The sequence below is a fragment of the Oryza sativa genome, chromosome 7 (assembly GCF_034140825.1).
Source record: "Oryza sativa Japonica Group chromosome 7, ASM3414082v1".
In the NCBI taxonomy this organism is placed as follows: Eukaryota; Viridiplantae; Streptophyta; class Magnoliopsida; order Poales; family Poaceae; genus Oryza; species Oryza sativa.
The window spans coordinates 12604877-12616268 of NC_089041.1; the positions used below are offsets into that span (position 1 = coordinate 12604877).

Sequence of the window (11392 nt, forward strand, 5' to 3'; positions counted from 1 at the left end):
CATCCTGGGAACTAGATTCACATGAGTACGAGTTAAGAATATTTGAGATGTTGTAAATCTTTAGCTATTTTTGTCAAGTCTCCTGAATATGTAACACATCTGGTCGCCACTTTCGAGTGGTTTGACGGGTACATCTCAGGCTGAAGTTGACTGGTAGGCTAAAGGTCCAGCAATGTCTCTAATATTCTTCTCTCGAGGCGTAAGATATTTCATTATATTTGTTTGATGATTTGAATCATTCACTTCATCTCTCAAATATAATGGGAGATCCGGAGATCCTACAACATTGGGCCATTGCTTCGCTGGTGATACTTCGATGGTTTTATGATCCCGTTCTTCGGATGGATGACTATAATGGTCTCCAAAAACCACTGTACAATTGGGTTGGTCTATATTTTGCTTGATTGTTTGTTAGAGAAGCGGTGCCATGAAGCAGTACCATGGTCGCACTCGAGACGTCAAGCAGATGGTACAACGCGAGTCAAACCATCCCCTCCTTTGGTGTCCGTTGACCACGGAAAAACTGCTCACAACCTCCTTTGGTGTCCGTTGACCACGGAAAAACTGCTCACAACAGTTAAGAAAAGGAGGGGTTCACCTTGGCCATTGAATTTGGGAAAATGGGAAAATCGAGCTTGTGGTAGCGGGGTGCACAATTAGAATGACAGCCATCATCGCCACGATCGCCATCAGCATCGCGGTGAGCATGTTCCAGATGTTGGATTGCGACGTGGTGCGATTGCTGTTGGTTGTCGACGTCAGAAATCTGACCGCAGATGGCGTCCAGGCGCTCAATCACCGCATCGAGGCCCTTCTTCCAATCGCCGGTAGTGTTAGAGCTAGTGGACATGGCGCCGCGGCAGCGGCGAACATGATCATGGTCTCGTGATACCAAGATGTTACAAACCGGTGGCGAACCAAACTCTGCAGAGCGTATGTGTGCTCGACGGGAGGGCGAGGCTGTGCACCTCGCCGCCCCGGAGCGTGTTGATGCGAAACACAGCGGCCTGGGTGTCACGCCCAGAAATTTAGCCCAAATTTCTAGACTATTTTGTGTATTAAATCCCTGTCCAGGACCAGCCAGGGTACATAAAACGACAAGTAATATACAGTTCCAAACGTAAATAAATCGTAAAACACTTACAGAAGAGGCACTTAGTCCTCACACCGAAAGTGAACGACGGCAGCGGAAAAAGGCGATCCTAGCGGTGCTTCAGCTCCACTCCACAGGCAAAACTCAACTGGGGTCTGAGCCTTGGTCTTTTAACTTCGTCTTCAGCTCAGAAGCACTATACTTCTGAAAAGGGGAAAATAATAGCAAGGCTGAGTACAACCACCGTACTCAGCAAGCCACACCAACGATGCAGACGTGCCAGGGGATACAAGGACGGCTTGTGGCTATTTGCATAAAGGCGGTTGTAAAACATTTTATTGAGTAAAATAATAAAACTGTTGAGTAATTAAAGTAACATTAAATCTCCACTGATCAACGCTACACCACGTTGAACAGGCCCAACCAACCCACCTGAACTACAGTGCATTGAGTCGATTTATTAAGGTGGGACTAATCACGGTGAATCTGGTCGACCGCCCATAACCGCGGGCACGACTATTCGAATAGTTTTACTCTGATCAGAGGTGTACAACTGTACCAACAAGACACAGCCCCACCACACGTTTCCGTGCGCCGACATGACACCACGACATACCGGAAAGAGGTCGTGACAGGACCCTTCGCATAACACCCTCTAACCGATCGCACCACACCTCAGGGTTCGCCCCCGTCCCTAGCAGGCAACGGGCAGCCCCTATCTCGTGCCGCGGTGAATCCGGAAGCCGATCAATCGGACACCCCGGCCGACCCAACTCCATCACGCCCACCCTCGTCTGGGTACGTCGGCTAGAGGAAAGCTACACTACAAGCCCAACTGTTGCCTACGCTGGCTTGTGGTAAGTACGATAAGTTCTTCCAAGGCATCCCGCGAACCGGTCCTTAATTGCCATGGGTGCAACTAGCAAAACCATGCACCCACAGCCCACCATTCAGTCGTATTTTAGTTGGATAATTACGAATATGAAGCATGGCCAGATGTCTCGAGCATGCAGCTCATTCTGATACTAAAAAGGTCTAATACTGTAATTATCCCATCAAGTGTTAACGACCAAATTTGGTAATATCAGCATCGAAGATGAAGATGGGATCAAAGCGGAATCGGAGATAAGGATTGTTGCGGAAACAGAGTAAGAATCGGCTGGAGTCCGGATTGGCTACGACTGGGATCGGCTAAGTCCGAGTCAGACTGGGTTGAGTGATACAGTCGATTCCGACAATACGACTTTTGTACGACATCGGGTTCGAGTTGGTGTGCTTCAAGATGATTGCCGCACATGGATAGAGTCCTGAGAAGGCAATTGTATCTATTAATTAGGATATTTTATGTAAATTCCTTAGAGATAAATGTGGGCAAAAGTCTGCCGCAAAGACTTATGGTATCTAAGAGTTTGTTAGAGATAAGAGTCGTGTCCAATATGGACATATCTTGTATTTCTCGGGTATAAATAGACCCCGAGCCATATGTAAGGTTGAGCTGCATCGGTTTCGATCTTCAACAAGAGGTAAAACTTATTATGATGGCTTGCGTTCTCGGGATTAGTGCTTCCATCTTTATGATACTCTAGTCTTGTTTATGTAATTCGTCGAGTTACCATATATTCTATATAATCTCTGACATTATCATTATCTAATCTATAATCGGCTAACATCTGTTAGTAGAAGGCGGCCGATTATGTTAAATAGTGAGGTTGGCTTAGATTATATAAGATATCTACCACTCTATGAAACATCCAGCGGCTTGATTGTCTAGATATTGTTCTTCTTTTCATACTTAATGCTACATCAGTTGAGTTTGATCTATTAAGTCGTGCTTAGAATTTCAATCCCTAGTCTGCTTTCTGGTTGCCGATTAGAGTAGTATCGGACTTTCAGCCGATCTTACCTGATCTAACTTCTTTTATCTTACATGCTTGATTGTAACGGACTCAAAATTTTGGGAAAAATTTTTGCGAAATATTTTAGTTGCACTCTTCTCGATTCTTCTGAAGTGATCTTGCCTTCTGTTAATTTCTTTTAACTTGGATTTAAACTTTATTTGCAAAGTTAATCGCTCTCTTTTAAATTTTATAAAACCTTTCCATTTATTTTCTGTAATCTCTAACTTTGGCTCTAAATTATATTTCCTTGGAATCCATTCCCGAACACCTCGAACCAATACCCTTTCAATTCCCATTCAACCATCTCTTGAGCACATAAAATATCAATCTCTCTAGAGCTTACCATACTACCACCAAATCCATTTTTATCTTCCATCAAATACTTCCCCTTTGATCTCTACCCGAACACATGAAATACCAATTCTTATTTTTTCCCCCAGAACCAATACCTTTCCTTTGGATCTCCACCTAAATATTCCCATAGTCCATAAAATATCCTTTTCAATTCCCCTTTGAGTCAACATACCCATCCTTTAGAGTTTATCAACATACCACCAATTTCGTTCCTATAAAGATTCCCATCCACATATACTTCCGAATCCAGTTCTATACTCCCACAAATATTTCCCCTTTGAAATCTCGTTCATCTAAATTATCCATTCAAGATTTCAAAGTCTACTATTTAGCTTAGGCCAATATTTCCCCGATTGACCCGATTCTCTGTTATATCCTAATAACCATTTTTATCTTTGGGGCTAAACCAGTATAACTCCCTTTCCGTTGGAATTTATTTTGGATCAACCCCTATCTAAACCTATCCCCAAAAACATTTGTCTCCTTTTAATCGGTCCAAAATATCCCGTGGTTAAGTTCCTATTTTGATCCATGCACCAATTCGATTCCTATAACTTGATCACATTCTTGGCACAAAGAATAATATTATCACAAATATTTGAATGATTGCTCTTGTGCTAAGAAACTTATTTCCAATCCCTTCTACTCAAAATCCAACTTCCTTTAGCCACAAATAATTCACCGAGAATCCATACCACATATTTTGGAGGCTAAAATCCTAGTTATTTACCTCCATCTATTTTTGCCACCATCCCAAATTTATCCAAAGTTAGAAATTAAATTATTTCCTTTCCTTCCCATTTGATTAATTTAATTTTTAAAGAAAATCTTTGTGATAAGTTTTATATTTGGTTCTTATTGAATTCTTTTAAAATTGGAGCATCTTAATGTTTATCCTTTTCAAATTTATATCTCAAAAATAAATATCTTGATTTTATTTTATAAGTATTTTAAACTCCTTTTGCTTCAAAAACCTTATATTCAAATTCCTTTTATAAAGTTTAAGAGACCCTTAAACATTCCTCTTTTAAATTTTATCTCCTTTAAAATTTATTAATTTATTTAAAACCCTGCCTTCAAAATTCCTCTAGTTTAAAATTCCTTTAACTCTATTTAAATTCCTTGTCCAAAGTTCAAAAGGTTCACAAATATCTTCCTTTAGAATTTTTTCCCCTTTGAATTCTAGTCAAATTCAAAAAGTCCACAAACATTCTTCTTATAGATTTCATCTCCTTTAAATTCCATTTAAAATCCTCTACACAAAAATTCCCAAAGGTTCCTATTCAAATCGGGCCGAAATTCCTTTTTCTTCTCCCCTCGGCCCATCTCCCTCCTCAGCCCAAGCCGACCCAGCCCCAGCTAAGCCGGCTCCTTTCTCTTCTCTGTGGGCGCGCGTGGCACACCGCCGCCACCGTCGCCGTGGCTTTGTGCTGCCGTCGCCCGCAGCTTTGCGCCGCTGCCGTTGTCTTGCCGTCGACGCGAAGGATCTATCACCAACGTCAGCTGCGACGTCACGCCGCCGAGCCGAACCGCCATCACCGGCCAATCAACGGACAGAGCCGGCGCCGTACTCCTCTTCCCCACGTCGCCGTTGCCGTGCATCCTTCGCTATTCTCCATTGGAACCGACCTACTCCACCGCCTCTCCTCGCCTATATATAGCCAGTGAGACCCCGTTTCCTTCCCCATAGCCGAGCTCCTCGAGCTCTCTCTCTCCTGCCAAGTCCGGCCGACGCCGCCATCGGTCGATCTCCTCCCCTATAGCTTCCCTCCTAGTTTCCTTGCACCATCGGCTTTGCCTCCCTCTGGTGAACCCATTTTACCCCTTTCCCCCTTCTTTTTCCTTTCGAATCGAGCCTCACCGGAGCTTTCTCTCTCTCTCTCCGGTTCATGCAATTGTGCTCGCCGTTCCGGCTAACTCCTCATCTACCTCTGCCGGCCACCATCCTTGCCAGATGCGCGTCGTCCGGGAACACACGTTGCCGCCAACGTCGCCGATCCCCAGCCACCGGAGCTCTAGCGCCCCTCCTCCCTCTCCTCTCTACCTGTTCGGCAAAAACAGGAACAGAAGAAGAAGAGGTAGAAGAAGGAGAAGAGGCTATGACAGTGGCCCCCACCTTTTATAAAGTAATCCTTTTTCTTTTTATTCAATTTCAAACTTTAGACATCCATATCTCACCAACCGATGATCCAATTCCAGAAAACTTTTGATCTAAATTCATCTAATTTCAAACCCTCTCTTTTGATACCAAATTTCCTATTTTAAAATTTTATTTAAATTTATTTATTTAAATATTTTTTAATTTAAACCTATTTTATTTATCTTAAATCCCTTTAATTTTAAATTTATTGCTTTATTTAAAAAAACTTTTAAATTAAATTATCTTTTAATTTCTTTAAATATCTTTTATTTATTTAATTACCTTTTCTTTATTTCTTTTAAAATACCATTTTAAATTTTATTTTTTCAATTTATTTAAAACCCCTTTTTGAATTTAAATTCCTTTGATTTATTTAAAATACTTCTTTTTAAACCACTCATATACCATCCTTTAGCCACCAAAAAACTGCTGTGGAAACTTTACGCCTTCCATGGAGACGTTCGTGTGGTCTCAAACCCCGACGTCAAACCGTTGGTCATAAAACCCGGTATAATCTAATCCTAAGGTCGAAGTGTTGCTCTTCGCACCCCACGCCTCGACGCGTATAGTGGTCGGAGCTTCACTTCTCCCTCGACCTCCACAGCACACTAGCTTCCGAGCTCTATGCGATCCTAGCCGCTCTGCTGCCACTCACGGCAATGGAGTAACACTTTCCATCTTGCAAACCCCCACAAATTTTCCCGACTCTAGCCGTTGTGCTGCTTAACTGTAGCATCGACTAGACGAGCCAAACATTTAGCTGCTATGCTACCCATCCTTAGCATCGGCTAACCAACTCCACATATCTAGCCGTCGTGCTGCCCTATTCTAGCACCGACTAAAAACCAATCCACCAAATAGACCCCACCTATCCAAAATTATTCTTTATTTGATTTTATTCAATCTCCAACCTGTAGAACACCTCTCTTTTATTTTCAAATTAAAACTTATTTTAAACCCATTCCTTTGTCCTCTCGCCTCGCTCCAATTTTATTCCTTGGCTTTATCGTTTCTTGTAGCAATTTGCTTATAGGCTTTATTTGCTATGTTTTCGTATTCGTACGTTAGACCGTACAACAAGTCCTGTCGACATCCAAGGAACTGACGTGGACCCAGATGGCTACGCTGAAGCCGCGGGAAATCTTAAGGCGCAAGGCAAGACATAACTAAAATTTTAATCATATAGAAACCTTGAGATAATCTTCATATTTAAATTTGATGCATGATAATTACTCTTTTAACATCTCATGGGTAGATGTTATACTTCAGAATAACATTGTGGTAATTATTAATGCTTCCGAGCACTGCCACATGAAATCATAGAAAGATGCATTGGACATCATTTTATGTGGTTTATTATTTAAATATCTTTACAAACTTAGGAATCCGGTTAAAATGGGCATTATTGAGTTGTGATTATGAATGTTGATGAATGATGAAGTTTGTGATGTTGGTGTGGGGAGTTTGGAAAGTTTTGGGTGGTTTAACCGGATTATAATTACCCCCTTATCCCATGGGAAATGACATAGTTGCGTCCATCCGCACGATCAAGTAACTTAGCCTAGTACATTGTCCCACTATATGAAAGACTGTTGGGTGGCTCTATGAGCGGTTTTGGGGTGAACTTGCGTAAGGAGTTTGGGCAGCAGTGTTTCACAACAGTGGGATTCATGAAAGTGTGACGATATAGATACCTTGCTGTAACATCCTGAAAATATGTCATTTTCTAATCTTGCATCATGCTGATTCTTATGTTCTTAATAACCTTTTAAACCTAGGAAAATATACTTAGCGGGACTTCCTAAAATTAACTTGCATAAAACCTCTCTGGTATTTAATCCCTTTTGTGTTTTTCATTTAAAAACATATTTGGTATTTCTTGTTGGAATTCTATTTTCGAATATTAAACCTTCTTTCGATTAAAACTCTTTTATTCAAATTTAGTTTGAAAACCATTTTTACTATTATGAATTATGGTCCAAGAAATCCTCCAATTTCGTCCTTGAACCTAGACCAAAGTAATTCCAATCTCATTGGAATTAATTGCTAATCCATCCTTTGATCTTAAACCCATCCTTTGATTCTCGATCCAAATATCCATTTTCCTCCTTTTGATCTAGCCACCAATTTAATCGTTGTGGCTTGATTTTCCTCTTCGGCATAAGAATTGTATTATTACAAATATTATGAATAATAGCTCTTGTGCTAAGAAAATTCCAATTTATATTCTTCACTCAATTTCCCCTTTTAGCCACAAATATACATAATACCAATTTTAGAGTTCAAATCCTATTTATTGCCTTCAACTAATTCCCTTCTATATTCCAAAAATATTTGAGGAATATTATTAATTTCCCTTCCTATTTGAGTGCTTCCAAATAAATTTCCTCAAACTCCATCTGTAAATATTGCACTCAAATAACTTAAGAAATCTCTTTTGTGAATTCTCTCCGAATTCAAATCCTTTGCAAAACCTAGTTATCCAAATCAAGTATTCAGATTAGACTTCTTTCTTTTTGTCATCGGGCCGAAACTCCATTCTTTCTTTCTTTTGGCCCAATCCCTTTTCTTTTATTTTCTATTTTCCTCCTCCTTCTTGGGCTGCCGGCCCAGCTAAGCCAAGCCGGCCCAAACCAGCCCACACCACCAGCCGAGCCGCCTCCTCCTCCTGGTGCGCGTGCCGTGCACGGCGCATGCCGCCGCCAACTCCTCTTCCGTCGCCGCTAAGCAAACGAAGCCGGCCGCCGTCATTCTTTTCTTCACGCTACCGTCGCCGTGTCTTCTCGATCTCCTCCTCCGAACCGCCTCTCACCACCGCCTCTCACCCCTATAAATAGCCGGCCACCCCTCCTCTATTCCATACAAAATCGAGTTCCAGTTCTCTCTCCTCCCCATGGCCGCCACCACCCGATCTCCCTCACCGGAGCTTCGCAAGCCAAACCATCGCGCCATCGAGTTCGCCTCGACGAGTTGATTCCATTTTTCCCGTTTTCCCCTTCTCCCCCACCCCATAGCAACCACCACCGCCACCTCTCTTTGCCGCCGAAGACAAGCTCTTGACTGCGCCGTTCCGGCCAACTCCTTCACTCTCTCCGCCAGCCACCGCCCTCCCCGGGTATGTCTTGCTCGGGAACACGCGTGGACGCCGACGTCGCCGCCCTCCAGCCACCGGAGAGCCGCCGCCCCGCTCGCCTTCTCCTCTCTCTTCTCTCGGCTCTCTCTCTCTGGAACAGAGAAGAGAAGAAGACGACGACGAGAGAAGGAGAGAGAAAAAGAAAAGGAGATTGACAGGTGGGCCCATCAACAGTAACTTTTTGTATTTTTTAGATTTAATTCAAATCCCAATTTTTAGAAGCCTATATCTCCTAAACCGTAGATCCGATTCCAGTGAAATTTGGACCTAAATTCATATAAATTCAAACTATTCATTTTGATATCAAATTTGCTATTTTAAGATTTTATTTGAATTTCTTTAATTTATTCAAATGCCATTTGAATAAAATTTGATTTAATCTTTTAATTGAATTTACAACTTAAACTTATATTTGCTTTCCAAATATTTTCTTTTATTTCCAAAATACCCTGTAGCCACTAAAAAGCCGCCGGTTAGAACTTTACGCCTTCCATGGGGACGTTTGCGCGGTCTACGAACCTCAACGTCGGACCGTTGGTTGTAAAGCTCGGCATAAACCAAACCCAAGGTTGAAGTGCTGCTCCTGGCACCCCACGCCTTGATGCGTATAGCGGTCGGAGCTTCACTATCCCCTCGACCTCCATTGCACGCCGCACAGTTAGCTCTCGGGCTCTGTGTGATCCAAGCCGCTCCGCCGCCACTCACGGTTGTCGGAGTAACACTTCCGCCCCACTAAACCTGCACCCACCTCCTATTCTTCTAGCCGATATGTTGTCTATCGACACGGCTAGAAATGATACTAAACCTAGTCGTCATGATGTCCAACTCTAGCGACGACTAGCAAACACCTAAAACCCTAGCCGATATTTATCCTACCTCGATATCGGCCTAAACAACTAAATCCTAACCACTATTCTATCAAAGCCAACCTGGACCCATATTAGCCACATGCCTATTTAACCATATCAACTATCTAGTATATTTCCTATCGTCCAAACCACGAGAGCCTCCACATAAAATATAGAGCCTAACCAATATACTATCCTACTCCACAATCAACTCCCATATAACTGAACCCTAGCTATTATACTACCTAAACCTACCGCTAGCAAATACTAGCCCCATAATCCCTATACCCTATAAAAGAGATAGGTTATACCTTAAACCCTAGCCCTTTTAGCCGTTTATCGTTTTCTTATTATTTTATGGCTTTTATTAAATTTGGTTCTTCCTCTTTCTCAGTAGAGTTTATTGTCTTTTGGATGGCAACCTATGGTATTTCGAGAATCGGATAATCAGGTTGCCTATCTCGTATTTATTTGCGTTGGAGCAAGGCAAGTTATTATTCCTCCCCTTTGAGCATAATTATCCTATATTCTACATTCTATTCTATGCATTAGCCATTCATGATTTTGAATGCATAATCTGAACATATAGCAAACCAGTTATATGCTAGCTTTTGCTTAGCCCTGCCTAGTTAGACTGCATAAAAATACAATGAACTTAGATTGGGACAGTACGCAGGAATTGGTTGATTTCCGGGTGGCTAGTACTGTCTTGGTCGATATAAGTTTACCAAGTACTTATGTCAAACGAACGAGTACGACCGCAGCTTCTAGAATGGGGACAGACCTAGACTTACTAGTAGTAAGTGGGACCTTCAAACGGCTCTGTTGTTCTCAGCCTAGCTAGCTGTGGGCATCGTGCGGTTAAAACTGGACAGTCTCTGCAGAGGTGAATTAAATCATTCGAATGTGCCGTACTCCCGGTTCTGGAGTTGTGTCATCAGGGTGATTCCTACTCCTGAAGTATAAGTATTTTTAAAATTAAAATGTTGAGGATAAAGATGATTTATGGTTTTTATTATTCCTTTACTTTATTATTGTTTTATTTATTCATATCTCTTCACATTTAATTATTTATAATATGTCTTGCTGAGTACATAAGTACTCACCCTTGCATAATTTGACATATAGAGAAAACATGCTAACAAGGAGATTAGAAGGAAGCGAGATCTACGGCATCGACAAGTTTGTCTAGACTAGTCTACACTCGAGCTTTTGCCTATGGAGTTCTTTGAATTCTTTGCAGTTTATTGGCTGTAGTTTTAGTAGTTGAAGAGCTTAGGAGTTTAGTAGTTTAGTACTATGGATTTTCTTGTATTTCAAATAAGGATATATTAGTTTGGATCTTTTCACCTTTTAACAATTGTATAATTAGCTTGTATAACCAAATTTGTATAATTAATCGAAAGCTGTTCTGTATATCAATTTGTACGTGATCGAAATCCTAGACGATCACGAGTGGATTTTCGGGGCACCAAGCCTAAATTGGGTGTCCCACATTGATCGATATGTTAAATCTGCCCTTTACATTAAGATTTTGTTGCATTTAAGTATATTGGGCTTCTGTTTGGTATATTCTACTTGCTTTAACATCTTTATATAAAGTAGTATCGGAGTATTAACCGATACATGCTAGATCTATCTGATCGGCTATGCTATGAATATATTAAATGATTTTTAATCCCGAACGAAAATCGGGGCGTTACACTGGGAGATCTACTTAACTCCAGTGCAGGTCCAAGGATAGCCTCGAGTGTGTCAAAGGCGTGCCAGCTGATTTGATCATGCAATCAACAAGAAAGACAAAAGCATAATTAGTCAGTCGATGGCCGATAGCGTATCATTGGTGGTCTCAGCCGATGTAGTTAGACCAAATCGGCTATGGACGGGATAGATCAGGGAATAAAAGACCCTAAACATGCCTCATCG

At 41.6% G+C, this 11392-nt stretch overlaps 1 long non-coding RNA gene across 1 annotated transcript; it reads left to right on the forward strand.

The window, feature by feature from the left end:
- The first annotated feature begins 8335 nt into the window (after positions 1-8335).
- LOC136357207 (uncharacterized) lies at positions 8336-10882 on the forward strand. The gene is made up of 3 exons (XR_010742395.1): positions 8336-8776; positions 9861-9952; positions 10595-10882. It is a non-coding gene; the product is annotated as an uncharacterized lncRNA (long non-coding RNA).
- Positions 10883-11392: the final 510 nt, after the last annotated feature.